The sequence below is a fragment of the Oncorhynchus keta genome, unplaced genomic scaffold, assembly GCF_023373465.1.
Source record: "Oncorhynchus keta strain PuntledgeMale-10-30-2019 unplaced genomic scaffold, Oket_V2 Un_contig_7050_pilon_pilon, whole genome shotgun sequence".
NCBI lineage: Eukaryota > Metazoa > Chordata > Actinopteri > Salmoniformes > Salmonidae > Oncorhynchus > Oncorhynchus keta.
The window spans coordinates 1-17154 of NW_026289225.1; the positions used below are offsets into that span (position 1 = coordinate 1).

The 17154-nt window shown below is 45.5% G+C and overlaps 1 pseudogene; it reads left to right on the forward strand.

The window, feature by feature from the left end:
- The first annotated feature begins 426 nt into the window (after positions 1-426).
- LOC127926172 (amyloid-beta A4 precursor protein-binding family A member 2-like) lies at positions 427-9563 on the forward strand (annotated as a pseudogene).
- Positions 9564-17154: the final 7591 nt, after the last annotated feature.

Here is a 17154-nt window from a genome sequence, read left to right on the forward strand (position 1 = left end):
CGTTTGTTATATTAGCATTCTGCTTTCTGACTAGTTGACCAGGCTAATGTTGTTATATTAGTATTGTGCTTTCTGACTAGTTGACCAGGCTAATGTTGTTATATTAGTATTGTGCTTTCTGACTAGTTGACCAGGCTAATGTTGTTATATTAGTATTGTGCTTTCTGACTAGTTGACCAGGCTAAGTTTGTTATCAATTCAATGTTCAAGATGACAATGTTCTTTTATATTGTTTTATATTTTATATTTTATATTGTTGATTATATTGTTTTTTTGGTGTTTTTTTACGCTGATCTGATGTCTTGATCTATGGATGTCAGTTGGTTCATCACTGTTATTCCTTATACTAAGGAAATGTACCTTGTGAGTGTCCTTTTCAACCACACGATGGCGATCTCTCGTTCCTTTTTGACCATGGTGGTTTGACCACAGAGCCAAGATGGAGACTCTCAGACGGTGACAGAAGTGGACCTCTTCATCTCCACCAAGGCTGTCAAAGTGCTGAATGCCGACTCACAGGTGTGTGACTGCGAGAGAATTATTTAACTTCTTATCTCTGAGTTAATAAAAAAAAAACAGGGTGTATTTCTTCTCTGTAACGCCAAGTCTTTGACTATCCATTCACACACATGTAGACAATGCATCTTTTAAAGGCAATATTCACCCGTCGGCGAAAATCACATACACAGTAAATCGTAAATGTTGGGCTCAATCAGAAATTAACTTTAGATGTTCAAGCGCCCTATAATGTGGATCTAATGCGGATCGGATTGAATCCCCGCCTCGGATTAATCTGTGTCCAGGAAACCTGCCCAAAGATTCATTTGATTCTGTTTCATAACATTCCTCTGGCGCGTTGCTGTATCTTTAGGGGCCATGTTATTGAGGACCGTCCACTCCTCACAGAGTTATTACCACAGCAGTCATATATATTATTTACCCGCCCCAGGAGACGCTGATGGACAGTTATTACCACAGCAGTCATATATATTATCTACTCCCCCCAGGAGACGCTGATGGACAGTTATTACCACAGCAGTCATATATATTATCTACCCCCCAGGAGACGCTGATGGACAGTTATTACCACAGCAGTCATATATATTATTTACCCCCCAGGAGACGCTGATGGACAGTTATTACCACAGCAGCTATATATATTATTTACCCCCCAGGAGACGCTGATGGACAGTTATTACCACAGCAGCTATATATATTATTTACCCCCCAGGAGACGCTGATGGACAGTTATTACCACAGCAGTCATATATATTATTTACCCCCCAGGAGATGCTGATGGACAGTTATTACCACAGCAGTCATATATATTATTTACCCCCAGGAGATGCTGATGGACAGTTATTACCACAGCAGTCATATATATTATCTACCCCCAGGAGATGCTGATGGACAGTTATTACCACAGCAGTCATATATATTATTTACCCCCAGGAGATGCTGATGGACAGTTATTACCACAGCAGCCATATATATTATCTACCCCCAGGAGATGCTGATGGACAGTTATTACCACAGCGGTCATATATATTATTTACCCCCCAGGAGATGCTGATGGACAGTTATTACCACAGCAGCTATATATATTATTTACCCCCCAGGAGATGCTGATGGACAGTTATTACCACAGCAGTCATATATATTATTTACCCCCCAGGAGATGCTGATGGACAGTTATTACCACAGCAGTCATATATATTATCTACCCCCCAGGAGATGCTGATGGACAGTTATTACCACAGCAGTCATATATATTATCTACCCCCCAGGAGATGCTGATGGACAGTTATTACCACAGCAGTCATATATATTATTTACCCCCAGGAGATGCTGATGGACAGTTATTACCACAGCAGCCATATATATTATTTACCCCCAGGAGATGCTGATGGACAGTTATTACCACAGCAGTCATATATATTATTTACCCCCAGGAGATGCTGATGGACAGTTATTACCACAGCAGTCATATATATTATTTACCCCCCAGGAGATGCTGATGGACAGTTATTACCACAGCAGCCATATATATTATTTACCCCCCAGGAGATGCTGATGGACAGTTATTACCACAGCAGCCATATATATCTACCCCCTACCCCAGGAGATGCTGATGGACAGTTATTACCACAGCAGTCATATATATTATTACCCCCCCCCAGGAGATGCTGATGGACAGTTATTACCACAGCAGCTATATATATTATCTACCCCCGCCCCAGGGAGATGCTGATGGACAGTTATTACCACAGCAGCTATATGTATTATCTACCCCCCTCCCGCCCAGGAGATGCTGATGGACAGTTATTACCACAGCAGCTATATATTATTACCCCCAGAAATGCTGATGGACAGTTATTACCACAGCAGTCATATATATTTACCCCAGGCTGATGGACAGTTATTTTACAACGGTGTGTCTCTATTATTACCCCCAGGAGATGCTGATGGACGGCGGTTATACCGCGGCAGTCATATATATTATTTACCCCCCAGGAGACGCTGATGGACAGTGCGTTGCGTTCCATATCCTACATCGCAGACATCGGGAGCATCGTGGTTCTGATGGCTCGTACTCGTATGGCAGGAACATCCTGTAGTGAAGCTGATCTCTCCTCCTCAGAGGGGCCGAGACGGTACAGAATGATCTGCTACGTCTTCGAGTCAGAGGACGTGTATTCTGTTTTTGTTCTATTCTAGGTTATTCTGATCTGTTCTGTTTTCACCCCCCCATGCTCTCCTTTGTACACTGCTGAATATTATTAATTTTTATTGGGGATTTTGGTCTCTGATTATTGATTATTGATTACCAGTGTTCGCAGAAGAAGGTTTAATGCTCAATTTAAAACACACACCATTTTTGATTAAGCAATTTCTATACACTGTCTACAGTACAATACTACTGAACATAACTCATCTCTAATTTAAGCTTTCCTATAACACCAGTATCTACACTACATTACCAAAAGTATGTGGACACCTGCTCGTCGAACATCTCATTCTGAAATCACAGGCATTAATATGGAGTTGGTCCCCCCTTTGCTGTTATAACAGCCTCCACTCTTCTGGGAAGGCTTTCCACTAGATGTTGGAACATTGCTGCTATAACAGCCTCCACTCTCCTGGGAAGGCTTTCCACTAGATGTTGGAACATTGCTGCTATAACAGCCTCCACTCTCCTGGGAAGGCTTTCCACTAGATGTTGGAACATTGCTGCTATAACAGCCTCTACTCTTCTGGGAAGGCTTTCCACTAGATGTTGGAACATTGCTGCTATAACAGCCTCCACTCTCCTGGGAAGGCTTTCCACTAGATGTTGGAACATTGCTGCTATAACAGCCTCCACTCTTCTGGGAAGGCTTTCCACTAGATGTTGGAACATTGCTGCTATAACAGCCTCCACTCTTCTGGGAAGGCTTTCCACTAGATGTTGGAACATTTGCTGCTATAACAGCCTCCACTCTTCTGGGAAGGCTTTTCCACCAGATGTTGGAACATTGCTGCTATAACAGCCTCCACTCTTCTGGGAAGGCTTTCCACTAGATGTTGGAACATTGCTGCGGGACTTGCTTCCATTCAGCCACAAGAGCATTAGTGAGGTTGGGCACTGATGTTGGGCGATTAGGCCTGGCTGGCAGTTGCGTTCAATTCATTCCAAAGGTATTCGATGAGGTTGAGGCGGGCCTTCTACAGGCCAGTCAAGGTCTTGCACACTGATCTCAACAAACCATTTCTGTATGGACCTTGCATTGTCATGCTGAAACAGGAAAGGGCCTTCCCCTAAACTGTTTCCACAAAGTTAGAAGCACAGAATTGTCTAGAGCGTCATTGTATGCTGTAGCGTTTAGATTTCCCTTCACTGGAACTAAGGGGCCCGAACCATGAAAAACAGCCCCAGACCATTATTGCTCCTCTACCAAACTTCACAGTTGGCACTATGCATTGGGGCAGGTAGTGTTCTCCTGGCATCCTCCAAACCCGATACGTCAGACTGCCAGATGGTGAAGTGTGATTCAGTCCAGAGAACGCGTTTCCACTGCTCCCATGTCCAATGGCGGCCAGCTTTACACCACTCCAGCCAACGCTTGGCATTGCGCATGGTGATGTTAGGCTTGTGTTTGGTTGCCAAGGAAACCCATTTCATGAAGCTCGTAACAAATAAATCAAATCAAATCAAATCACATTTTATTTGTCACATACACATGGTTAGCAGATGTTAATGCGAGTGTAGCGAAATGCTTGTGCTTCTAGTTCGACAATGCAGTAATAACCAACAAGTAATCGAGCTAACAATTCCAAAACTACTACCTTATAGACACAAGTGTAAGGGGGGTAAAGAATATGTACATAAAGATATATGAATGAGTGATGGTACAGAGCGGCATAGGCAAGATACAGTAGATGGTATTGAGTGCAGTATATACATATGAGATGAGTATGTAAACAAAGTGGCATAGTTAAAGTGGCTAGTGATACATGTATTACATAAAGATGCAGTAGATGATATAGAGTACAGTATATACGTATACATATGAGATGAATAATGTAGGGTATGTAAACATTATATCAGGTAGCATTGTTTAAAGTGGCTAGTGATATATTTTACATCATTTCCCATCAATTCCCAAGTAATCCTTCTCACCCCTAAAAGATTTAGATGCACTATTGTAAAGTGGCTGTTCCACTGGTTGTCTTAAGGTGTATGCACCAATTTGTAAGTCGCTCTGGATAAGAGCGTCTGCTAAGTGACTTAAATGTAAATGTAAATGTAATTAAGGTGGCTGGAGTTGAGTCAGTGTGTTGGCAGCAGCCACTCAATGTTAGTGGTGGCTGTTTAACAGTCTGATGGCCTTGAGATAGAAGCTGTTTTTCAGTCTCTCGGTCCCTGCTTTGATGCATAGTTATTGTGCCGAAGTTGTAGAACTTCCAGAGGCAGTTTGGAACTCGTAGTGTGTTGCAACTGAGGACAGACGGTTTTGCTACGTGCTTCTGTGAGCTTGTGTGGCCTACCACTTCACGGCTGAGCCGTTGTTGCTCCTAGATGTTTCAGCTTCACAATAACAGCACTTAAAAGTTGAACGGGGGCAGCTCTAACAGGAAAGTGATGAACTGACTTGTTGGGAAGGTGGCTTCCTATGACGACGCCATGTTGAAAGTCACTGAGCTCTTCTGTAAAGCCATTTTACTGCCAATGTTTGTCTATGGAGATTGCATGGATGCATGCTCGATTTTTAGACACCTGTCAGCAACGGGTGTGGCTGAAATAGCCAAATCCACTAATTGGAAGGGGTGTCCACATACTTTTGTATATATAGTGTATCTTCATTCACCATTTCAGTTGGTCCTTAACCCGTGCTCTCTCCACTTCTGTATTGTGTCAACTTGAATAGCCTGTCACTTCCGTTGAATAGTTTCTCCCTCTCCCCTCTCCCTCCCTCCCTCTCCTCTCTCTCCTCCTCCCCTCTCCCCTCCCCTCTCGTTCTCTCTCTCCCTCCCCCTCTCCCCTCCCCTCTCCCTCCCCTCTCTCCTCTCCCCTCCCCTCTCTCTCTCTCCTCGCCCTCTCCCTCTCTCCCCCTCTCCCTCTCTCTCCTCTCCCCTCCCCTCTCCCTCTCTCTCCTCGCCCTCTCCCTCTCTCTCCTCCTCTCCCTCGCCCTCTCCCTCTACTGCCCTCCCCTTTCCTCTCCTCTCCCTCTACTGCCCTCCCCTTTCCTCTCCCTCTCCCTCTCCTCCCCAGGCCCAGCTCATTGCCCAGTCCATCGGCCAGGCGTTCAGCGTTGCCTACAGGGAGTTCCTCCCGAGCCAATGGGATCAACCTAAGGACCTGAGTCAGAAACATACAGTGACATCATCAATTCCCAGGAAATGTACAATGACTGACCTGGTCCATTTCTCAAACTCTGACAACTGTAAAGAGGTGTGTGTGTGTGTGTGTGTGTGTGTGTGTGTGTGTGTGTGTGTGTGTGTGTGTGTGTGTGTGTGTGTGTACGTGCGTGCGTGCGTGCGTGCGTGCGTACGTGCGTGCGCTTGCATCCGCGCCTAAGAGGTGTGACTGTAGTGATTGTTGACCGTGATTCATGACTCTAGATACACTCCCTCAACACAGTATAGATAGCAGATTACAGTAGAGTAGATATTGAGACTCTTGGCTCATGCAGTAGCTAGACAGCGCAAAGATGTTTACCAAAGTTCAGGATCAATTTTAGCCATTCGGAAAGCTAATCAAATTACACTGAATAGTACAAGTAAGTAGTGCTCTTGCTTCAGTGAGACCACTACTGAAATTCTGCATATATATTTGTTATATACTTTTGTGTTATTATTATTTTCATATTTTTCATATTTTTATTACCAACTAAAATCCAGTTTATAAGATATACTAATCACTTCCACTTAAAGATATATATAAATATATGTCTCTGTGTGTGTTTGTGTGTCTCCCAGCTGGAGTTGGAGAAGCAGAAGGGAGAGAGCCTAGGTGTGGTGATAGTGGAGTCTGGCTGGGGCTCCATCCTGCCAACAGTTATCTCGCTAACATGTTGAACAGCGGCCCGGCTGCCCGCTCTGGGAAACTCAACGTCGGGGGACCAGATCATGTCCATTAACAACACCAGCCTGGTGGGCCTGCCGTTAGCTAGCTGCCAAGGCATCATCAAGGTCTGCAGCATGCAGTCGACTCTGCTCTTTTATCAGTCATGGAGGACAGGAGATGGGGAGGAGAGGAAAGGGAGCCATTCTAGTGTGGAGATTGAAACACAGTCATTCTAGGAAGCCATTCTAGTGTAGGGATTGAGACACAGCCATTCTAGGAAGCCATTCTAGTGTTGAGATTGAAACACAGCCATTCTAGAAGCCATTCTAGTGTTGAGATTGAGACACAGCCATTCTAGGAAGCCATTCTAGTGTGGAGATTGAGACACAGCCATTCTAGTGTTGGGATTGAGACACAGCCATTCTAGTGTGGAGATTGAGACACAGCCATTCTAGTGTTGATATTGAGACACAGCCATTCTAGTGTTGATATTGAGACACAGCCATTCTAGGAAGCCATTCTAGTGTTGAGATTGAGACACAGCCATTCTAGGAAGCCATTCTAGTGTTGAGATTGAGACACAGCCATTCTAGGAAGCCATTCTAGTGTGGAGATTGAGACACAGCCATTCTAGTGTTGGGATTGAGACACAGCCATTCTAGTGTTGATATTGAGACACAGCCATTCTAGGAAGCCATTCTAGTGTTGAGATTGAGACACAGCCATTCTAGTGTGGGAGATTGAGACACAGACATTCTAGTGTTGATATTGAGACACAGCCTTTCTAGGAAGCCATTCTAGTGTGGAGATTGAGACACAGCCATTCTAGGAAGCCATTCTAGTGTAGGGATTGAGATACAGCCATTCTAGGAAGCCATTCTAGTGTGGAGATTGAGACACAGCCATTCTAGGAAGCCATTCTAGTGTGGAGATTGAGACACAGCCATTCTAGGAAGCCATTCTAGTGTGGAGATTGAGACACAGCCATTCTAGGAAGCCATTCTAGTGTGGAGATTGAGACACAGCCATTCTAGTGTTGAGACAGGTGTCATTTTTCGTGTTCCGGTCGTCCTGCCAGGGTCTGAAGAGCCAGGTGCAGGTGAAGCTGAGCATCGTGAGTTGTCCTCCTGTCACCACCGTCCTCATCAAGAGACCTGACCTCAAGTTCCAGCTGGGCTTCAGTGTTCAGAACGGCATCGTGAGTAGGATTATGATACTGTTACAATGCGTTATAAGTCTTGTCATAACCATGTCATAACCTCTCTCAAAATGATCCTGATAACAGCCATTTGGATTCAGAGATTTGTTTTCTTTCTCTCTCCTCAGATCTGCAGTCTGATGCGTGGAGGTATCGCGGAGCGAGGAGGTGCGAGTCGGCCACAGGATCATTGAGATCAATGGGCAGAGTGTGGTTGCCATGCCGCATGAGAAGATAGTCCAGACCCTGTCTGTGTCAGTGGGAGAGGTGAGCATCAGATTCCAATGACAGTTAGGTAACTGACAACTTTATATACGTTTTATAATTTATATCCTATCAGAGCCCGAAACAGACCAATCAGAAGGTGCTTTTACACCTGCATTGCTTGCTGTTTGGGGGTTTCAGGCTGGGTTTCTGTACAGCACTTTGAGATATCAGCTGATGTACGAAGGGCTTTATAAATACATTTGATTTGATTTTATACAAATACAAGTGTGTCTTCACAATTAGCACTGATATGTCCTCTTCTCTTCTCCTCCTCATCCTCTCCCCCTCCCTCTCCTCCTCCTCCTGTCCTCCCTCTCCTCTTCCTCCTCTCCTCCCCTACCTCTCCTCATCCACCTCCTCTCCCCCTCCCTACTTCTCCTCCTCCTCCTCCCCTACCTCTCCCCCTCCTCCTCCTCCTGTCCTCCCTCTCCTCCTCATCCTCCTCCTCATCCTCCTCCTCTTTCCATCCTCCTACTTCTCCTCCTCCTCCTCCTGTCCTCCCTCTCCTCCCTCCTCCTCTCCTCCCCTACCTCTCCCCCTCCTCCTCCTGTCCTCCTACTTCTCCTCCTCCTCCTCCTGTCCTCCCTCTCCTTCTCCTCCTCCTCCTGTCCTCCCTCTCCTCCTCATCCTCCTCCTCTCCCCCTCCTCCTCATCCTCCTCCTCTCTCCATCCTCCTGCTTCTCCTCCTCCTCCTCCTGTCCTCCCTCTCCTCCTCCTCCCCTCCTCCTCATCCTCCTCCTCTCTCCATCCTCCTACTTCTCCTCCTCCTCCTCCTGTCCTCCCTCTCCTCCTCCTCCTCTCCTCCTCATCCTCCTCCTCTCCCCTCCTCCTCATCTTCCACCTCTCTCCCTCCACCTACTTCTCCTCCTCCTGTCCTCCCTCTCCTCTCGTCCTCTCCTCCTTTCCTACCTCTCCTGTGTCCCCTCCTCCTCCTCTCCTCTCCTTCTCTTCTCTTCCCTCTCCTCCTTCTCTCCTCCCTCTTTTCCTTCTCTTCTCTTCCCCCTTCTCTCCTCCTCCTCCCCCCATCTTCATCCTCTCCTAACTGTCCTCCTCTTCCTCTCCTACCTCTCATCCTTCTCCCTTTCCTCCTCCTCCTCCTCAACCTCCTCTCCTCCCTGTTCTGCTCCTCTTCCTCCTCTCCCCCTCCTCCTCATCTCCCCCTCCTCCTCCTCCTCTCTCCCTCTCCTCCCTCTCCCTCCCTCCTTTCCTACCTCTCCTGTGTCCCCTCCTCCTCCTCTCCTCTCCTCTCCTCTCATCCTCTTCTCTCCTCCCTCTTTTCCTTCTCTTCTCATCCTCCCCCTTCTCTCCTCCTCCCCCATCTTCATCCTCTCCCTAACTGTCCTCCTCTTCCTCTCCTACCTCTCATCCTCTCCCCTTTCCTCCTCCTCCTCCTCAACCTCCTCTCCTCCCTGTTCTGCTCCTCTTCCTCCTCTCCCCCTCCCCTCCTCCTCTCTGTCAGATCAACATGAAGACCATGCCTGCAGTGATGTTCAGACTGTTAACAGGGCAGGAGATTCCCGTCTACATTTAGACTCTCCACGTCAGAGTTCTAAATTGCCCTATTCCTATGTAGTGCACTACTTTAGACCAGGATCCATAAGGTTCCGGTCAAAAGTAGTGCACAATGTAGGAATAGGGTGCTGTTATTACGCACACCTTATCTGCATCTCTCTCTGTGTACTCGCTCACTGCTTCTGCATGTCTGGGAAGTTGAACAGACGGGGTGGTAGACAGTCAGTGGAGCCATTAAAATGAGCCTGTCCTCCGATTTACAGTGCCACCAGCCTCCACTGGGTGATACATTAGGAAGGTGTATTTTTCTATCACGTTATTTTCCTGTTACTCGACTGACAGGGATTACCCCATTCTCAATTTAAGGCTTCTTTCAAACATAAGATAAGCTGTGTGTGTGTGCGTGTGTGCGTGCGTGCGTGCGTGTGCGTGTGCGTGTGTGTGCGTGCGTGCGTGCGTGTGTGTGTGTGTGTACATGCAAGGTCTTTAATGTTTTCTTATGACGAGAGATTACAAACACAACACATTTTATTTTCAATGTTCAACCCTTCTTTTTCTTTTTCTTTTATAAGATTATGAGCTGTAGTTGTCCTGTAAATAGTTTGTTTTACTGCTGAAACTGTAACTCGGTCTGTCATTATTGTTCATTATAAACTGGGTGGTTTGAGACCTGAATGCTGATTGTCTCTGACAGCCATGGTATAACAGACAGTATACCACGGGTATAACATCTTAACCAATACATCATAGGACAAGGCTATTCTTTAATAGCAGGGGTATTGTAGCCTGGTCTGTCGTTGGAGCGCCTCTCTGGACAATGCATGACCACTACCTTAGGAGTTGGCAAGACAGCACAAACAGATCTGGAACCAGGCTAGGGGTATTGAGCTAACGTCTATTCCTATAGTACTCTACTGATGACCAAAACCCATATGGCTCTGGTCTAAAGTAGTGCACTATAGGGAATAGGGTTCTATATGGCTCTGGTCTAAAGTAGTGCACTATATATAGGGAATATGGTTCTATAAGGCTCTGGTCTAAAGTAGTACACTATATATAGGGAATAGGGTTCTATAGGGCTCTGGTCTAAAGTAATGTACTATATAGGGAATAGGGTTCTGTAGGGCTCTGGTCTAAAGTAGTGCACTATAGGGAATAGGGTTCTATAGGGCTCTGGTCTAAAGTAATGTACTATATAGGGAATAGGGTTCTATAGGGCTCTGGTCTAAAGTAGCACTATATAGGGAATAGTGTTCTATAGGGCTCTGGTCTAAAGTAATGTACTATATAGGGAATAGGGTTCTATAGGGCTCTGGTCTAAAGTAGTGCACTATATAGGAATAGGGTTCTATAGGGCTCTGGTCTAAAGTAGTGCACTATATAGGGATTAGGGTTCTATAGGGCTCTGGTCTAAAGTAGTGCACTATATAGGGAATAGGGTTCTATATCAAATCAAATCAAATCAAATCAAATCAAATTTATTTATATAGCCCTTCGTACATCAGCTGATATCTCAAAGTGCTGTACAGAAACCCAGCCTAAAACCCCAAACAGCAAACAATGCAGGTGTAAAAGCACGGTGGCTAGGAAAAACTCCCTAGAAAGGCCAAAACCTAGGAAGAAACCTAGAGAGGAACCGGGCTATGTGGGGTGGCCAGTCCTCTTCTGGCTGTGCCGGGTAGAGATTATAACAGAACATGACCAAGATGTTCAAATGTTCATAAATGACCAGCATGGTCGAATAATAATAAGGCAGAACAGTTGAAACTGGAGCAGCAGCACAGTCAGGTGGACTGGGGACAGCAAGGAGCCTTCATGTCAGGTAGTCCTGGGGCACGGTCCTAGGGCTCAGGTCAGTTGAAACTGGAGCAGGAGCATGGCCAGGTGGACTGGGGACAGCAAGGAGTCCTCATGTCAGGTAGTCCTGGGACATGGTCCTAGGGCTCAGGTCCTCCGAGGAGAGAGAAAGAAAGAGAGAAGGAGAGAATTAGAGAACGCACACTTAGATTCACACAGGACACCGAATAGGACAGGAGAAGTACTCCAGATATAACAAACTGACCCTAGCCCCCCGACACATAAACTACTGCAGCATAAATACTGGAGGCTGAGACAGGAGGGGTCAGGAGACACTGTGGCCCCATCCGAGGACACCCCGGACAGGGCCAAACAGGAAGGATATAACCCCACCCACTTTGCCAAAGCACATCCCCCACACCACTAGAGGGATATCTTCAACCACCAACTTACCATCCTGAGACAAGGCCGAGTATAGCCCACAAAGATCTCCGCCACGGTACAACCCAAGGGGGGCAACCCAGACAGGCCGACCACAACAGTGAATCAACCCACCCAGGTGACGCACCCCCCCAGGGACGGCACGAGAGAGCCCCAGCAAGCCAGTGACTCAGCCCCGTAACAGGGTTAGAGGCAGAGAATCCCAGTGGAAAGAGGGGAACCGGCCAGGCAGAGACAGCAAGGGCGGTTCGTTGCTCCAGAGCCTTTCCGTTCACCTTCCCACTCCTGGGCCAGACTACACTCAATCATATGACCCACTGAAGAGATGAGTCTTCAGTAAAGACTTAAAGGTTGAGACCGAGTTTGCGTCTCTGACATGGGTAGGCAGACCGTTCCATAAAAATGGAGCTCTATAGGAGAAAGCCCTGCCTCCAGCTGTTTGCTTAGAAATTCTAGGGACAATTAGGAGGCCTGCGTCTTGTGACCGTAGCGTACGTGTAGGTATGTACGGCAGGACCAAATCAGAGAGGTAGGTAGGAGCAAGCCCATGTAATGCTTTGTAGGTTAGCAGTAAAACCTTGAAATCAGCCCTTGCTTTGACAGGAAGCCAGTGTAGAGAGGCTAGCACTGGAGTAATATGATCAAATTTTTTGGTTCTAGTCAGGATTCTAGCAGCCGTATTTAGCACTAACTGAAGTTTATTTAGTGCTTTATCCGGGTAGCCGGAAAATAGAGCATTGCAGTAGTCTAACCTAGAAGTGACAAAAGCATGGATTAATTTTTCTGCATCATTTTTGGACAGAAAGTTTCTGATTTTTGCAATGTTACGTAGATGGAAAAAAGCTGTCCTCGAAATGGTCTTGATATGTTCTTCAAAAGAGAGATCAGGGTCCAGAGTAACGCCGAGGTCCTTCACAGTTTTATTTGAGACGACTGTACAACCATTAAGATTAATTGTCAGATTCAACAGAAGATCTCTTTGTTTCTTGGGACCTAGAACAAGCATCTCTGTTTTGTCCGAGTTTAATAGTAGAAAGTTTGCAGCCATCCACTTCCTTATGTCTGAAACACATGCTTCTAGCGAGGGCAATTTTGGGGCTTCACCATGTTTCATTGAAATGTACAGCTGTGTGTCATCCGCATAGCAGTGAAAGTTTACATTATGTTTTCGAATAACATCCCCAAGAGGTAAAATATATAGTGAAAACAATAGTGGTCCTAAAACAGAACCTTGAGGAACACCGAAATGTACAGTTGATTTGTCAGAGGACAAACCATTCACAGAGACAAACTGATATCTTTCCGACAGATAAGATCTAAACCAGGCCAGAACTTGTCCGTGTAGACCAATTTGGGTTTCCAATCTCTCCAAAAGAATGTGGTGATCGATGGTATCAAAAGCAGCACTAAGGTCTAGGAGCACGAGGACAGATGCAGAGCTCTCGGTCCGATGCCATTAAAATGTCATTTACCACCTTCACAAGTGCCGTCTCAGTGCTATGATGGGGTCTAAAACCAGACTGAAGCATTTCGTATACATTGTTTGTCTTCAGGAAGGCAGTGAGTTGTTGCGCAACAGCCTTCTCAAAATCTTTGAGAGGAATGGAAGATTCGATATAGGCCGATAGTTTTTTATATTTTCTGGGTCAAGGTTTGGCTTTTTCAAGAGAGGCTTTATTACTGCCACTTTTAGTGAGTTTGGTACACATCCAGTGGATAGAGAGCCGTTTATTATGTTCAACATAGGAGGGCCAAGCACAGGAAGCAGCTCTTTCAGTAGTTTAGTTGGAATAGGGTCCAGTATACAGCTTGAAGGTTTAGAGGCCATGATTATTTTCATCATTGTGTCAAGAGATATAGTACTAAAACACTTGAGCGTCTCTCTTGATCCTAGGTCCTGGCAGAGTTGTGCAGACTCAGGACAACTGAGGTTTGGAGGAATACGCAGGTTTAAAGAGGAGTCCGTAATTTGCTTTCTAATAATCATAATCTTTTCCTCAAAGAAGTTCATGAATTTATCACTGCTAAAGTGAAAGTCATCCTCTCTTGGGGAATGCTGCTTTTTAGTTAGCTTTGCCACAGTATCAAAAAGGAATTTCGGATTGTTCTTATTTTCCTCAATTAAGTTAGAAAAATAGGACGATCGAGCAGCAGTAAGGGCTCTTCGGTACTGCACGGTACCGTCCTTCCAAGCTAGTCGGAAGACTTCCAGTTTGGTGTGGCGCCATTTCCGTTCCAATTTTCTGGAAGCTTGCTTCAGAGCTCGGGTATTTTCTGTGTACCAGGGAGCTAGTTTCTTATGAGACATTTTTTTAGTTTTTAGGGGTGCAACTGCATCTAGGGTATTGCGCAAGGTTAAATTGAGATCCTCAGTTAGGTGGTTAACGGATTTTTGTCCTCTGGCGTCCTTGGGTAGGCAGAGGGAGTCTGGAAGGGCATCAAGGAATCTTTGTGTTGTCTGTGAATTTATAGCACGACTTTTGATGTTCCTTGGTTGGGGTCTGAGCAGATTATTTGTTGCAATTGCAAACGTAATAAAATGGTGGTCCGATAGTCCAGGATTATGAGGAAAACATTAAGATCCACAACATTTATTCCATGGGACAAAACTAGGTCCAGCGTATGACTGTGACAGTGAGTGGGTCCAGAGACATGTTGGACAAAACCCACTGAGTCGATGATGGCTCCAAAAGCCTTTTGGAGTGGGTCTGTGGACTTTTCCATGTGAATATTAAAGTCACCAAAGATTAGAATATTATCTGCAATGACTACAAGGTCTGATAGGAATTCAGGGAACTCAGTGAGAAACGCTGTATATGGCCCAGGAGGCCTGTAAACAGTAGCTATAAAAAGTGATTGAGTAGGCTGCATAGATTTCATGACTAGAAGCTCAAAAGACGAAAACGCTATTTTTTTTTTTGTAAATTGAAATTTGCTATCGTAAATGTTAGCAACACCTCCGCCTTTGCGGGATGCACGGGGATATGGTCACTAGTGTAGCCAGGAGGTGAGGCCTCATTTAACACAGTAAATTCATCAGGCTTAAGCCATGTTTCAGTCAGGCCAATCACATCAAGATTATGATCAGTGATTAGTTCATTGACTATAATTGCCTTTGAAGTAAGGGATCTAACATTAAGTAGCCCTATTTTGAGATGTGAGGTATCATGATCTCTTTCAGTAATGACAGGAATGGAGGTGGTCTTTATCCTAGTGAGATTGCTAAGGCGAACACCGCCATGTTTAGTTTTGCCCAACCTAGGTCGAGGCACAGACACGGTCTCAATGGTGATAGCTGAGCTGACTACACTGACTATGCTAGTGGCAGACTCCACTATGCTGGCAGGCTGGCTAATAGCCTGCTGCCTGGCCTGCACCCTATTTCATTGTGGAGCTAGAGGAGTTAGAGCCCTGTCTATGTTGGCAGATAAGATGAGAGCACCCCTCCAGCTAGGATGGAGTCCGTCACTCCTCAGCAGGTCAGGCTTGGTCCTGTTTGTGGGTGAGTCCCAGAAAGAGGGCCAATTATCTACAAATTCTATCTTTTGGGAGGGGCAGAAAACAGTTTTCAACCAGCGATTGAGTTGTGAGACTCTGCTGTAGAGCTCATCACTCCCTAACTGGGAGGGGGCCAGAGACAATTACTCGATGCCGACACATCTTTCTAGCTGATATGCACGCAGAAGCTATGTTGCGCTTGGTGATCTCTGACTGTTTCATCCTAACATCGTTGGTGCCGACGTGGATAACAATATCTCTATACTCTCTACACTCGCCAGTTTTAGCTTTAGCCAGCACCATCTTCAGATTAGCCTTAACGTCGGTAGCCCTGCCCCGGGTAAACAGTGTATGATCGCTGGATGATTCGCTTTAAGTCTAATACTGCGGGTAATGGAGTCGCCAATGACTAGAGTTTTCAATTTGTCAGAGCTAATGGTGGGAAGCTTCGGCGTCTCAGACCCCGTAACGGGAGGAGTAGAGACCAGAGAAGACTCGGCCTCTGACACCGACCCGCTGCTTAATGGGGAAAACCGGTTGAAAGTTTCTGTCTGCTGAATGAGCGACACTGGTTGAGCTTTCCTACAGCATTTCCTTCCAGAAACCGTGAGAAAGTTGTCCGGCTGCGGGGACTGTGCCAGGATTTATACTACTATCTGCACTTACTGGTGGCACAGACGCTGTTTCATCCTTTCCTACACTGAAATTACCCTGGCCTAACGATTGCGTCTGAAGCTGGGCTTGCAGTACAGCTATCCTCGCCGTAAGGCGAGCACAGCGGCTGCAATTAGAAGGCATCATGTTAATGTTACTACTTAGCTTCGGCTGTTGGAGGTCCTGACGAATCGTGTCCAGATAAAGCGTCCGGAGTGAAAAAGTTGAGGAAAAATAAATATATGAACGGTAATTAAAAAGTGAAACCCGTAAAGTTGTCAGGTAGCAAAATAGGTTGGCAACAAAACGCACAGCAATTCGAAAACAAGCCTGCAAGTTGTGACCGGAAATTCTATAGGGCTCTGGTCTAAAGTAGTGCACTATATAGGGAATAGGGTTCTATAGGGCTCTGGTCTAAAGTAGTGCACTATATAGGGAATAAGGTTCTATAGGGCTCTGGTCTAAAGTAGTACTATATAGGAATAGGGTTCTATAGGGCTCTGGTCTAAAGTAGTGCACTATATAGGGAATAGGGTTCTATAGGGCTCTGGTCTAAAGTAGTGCACTATATAGGGAATAGGGTTCTATAGGGCCCTGGTCTAAAGTAGTGCACTATATATATAGGGAATAAGGTTCTATAGGGCTCTGGTCTAAAGTAGTGCACTATATATATAGGGAATAAGGTTCTATAGGGCTATGGTCTAAAGTAGTGCACTATATAGGGAATAGGGTGCCATTTGGTATTCTACAGTTGAAGTAGGAAGTACAGATACACCTTAGCCAAATACATTTCAACTCAGTTTTTCACAATTCCTGACATTTAATCCCAGTAAAAAGTCTCTGTTTTAGGTCAGTTAGGATCACCACTTTATTTTAAGAATGTGAAATGTCAGAATAATAGTAGAGAGAATGATTTATTTCAGCTTTTATTTCTTTCATCATATTCCCAGTGGGTCAGAAGTTTACATACACTCAATTAGTATTTGGTAATATTTAGTATTTGCCTTTAAATTGTTTAACTTGGGTCAAATGTTTCGGTATCCTTCCACAAGTTCTCCACAATAAATTGGGTGAATTTTGGCCCATTCCTCCTGACAGAGCTGGTGTAACTGAATCAGGTTTGCAGGCCTTGCTCTTGCAAACGCTTTTTCAGTTCTGCGCAAAAGTTTCTATGGGATTGAGGTCAGGGCTTTGTGATGGCCACTTAAATACCGTGACTTTGTTGTCCTTGGGACATTTT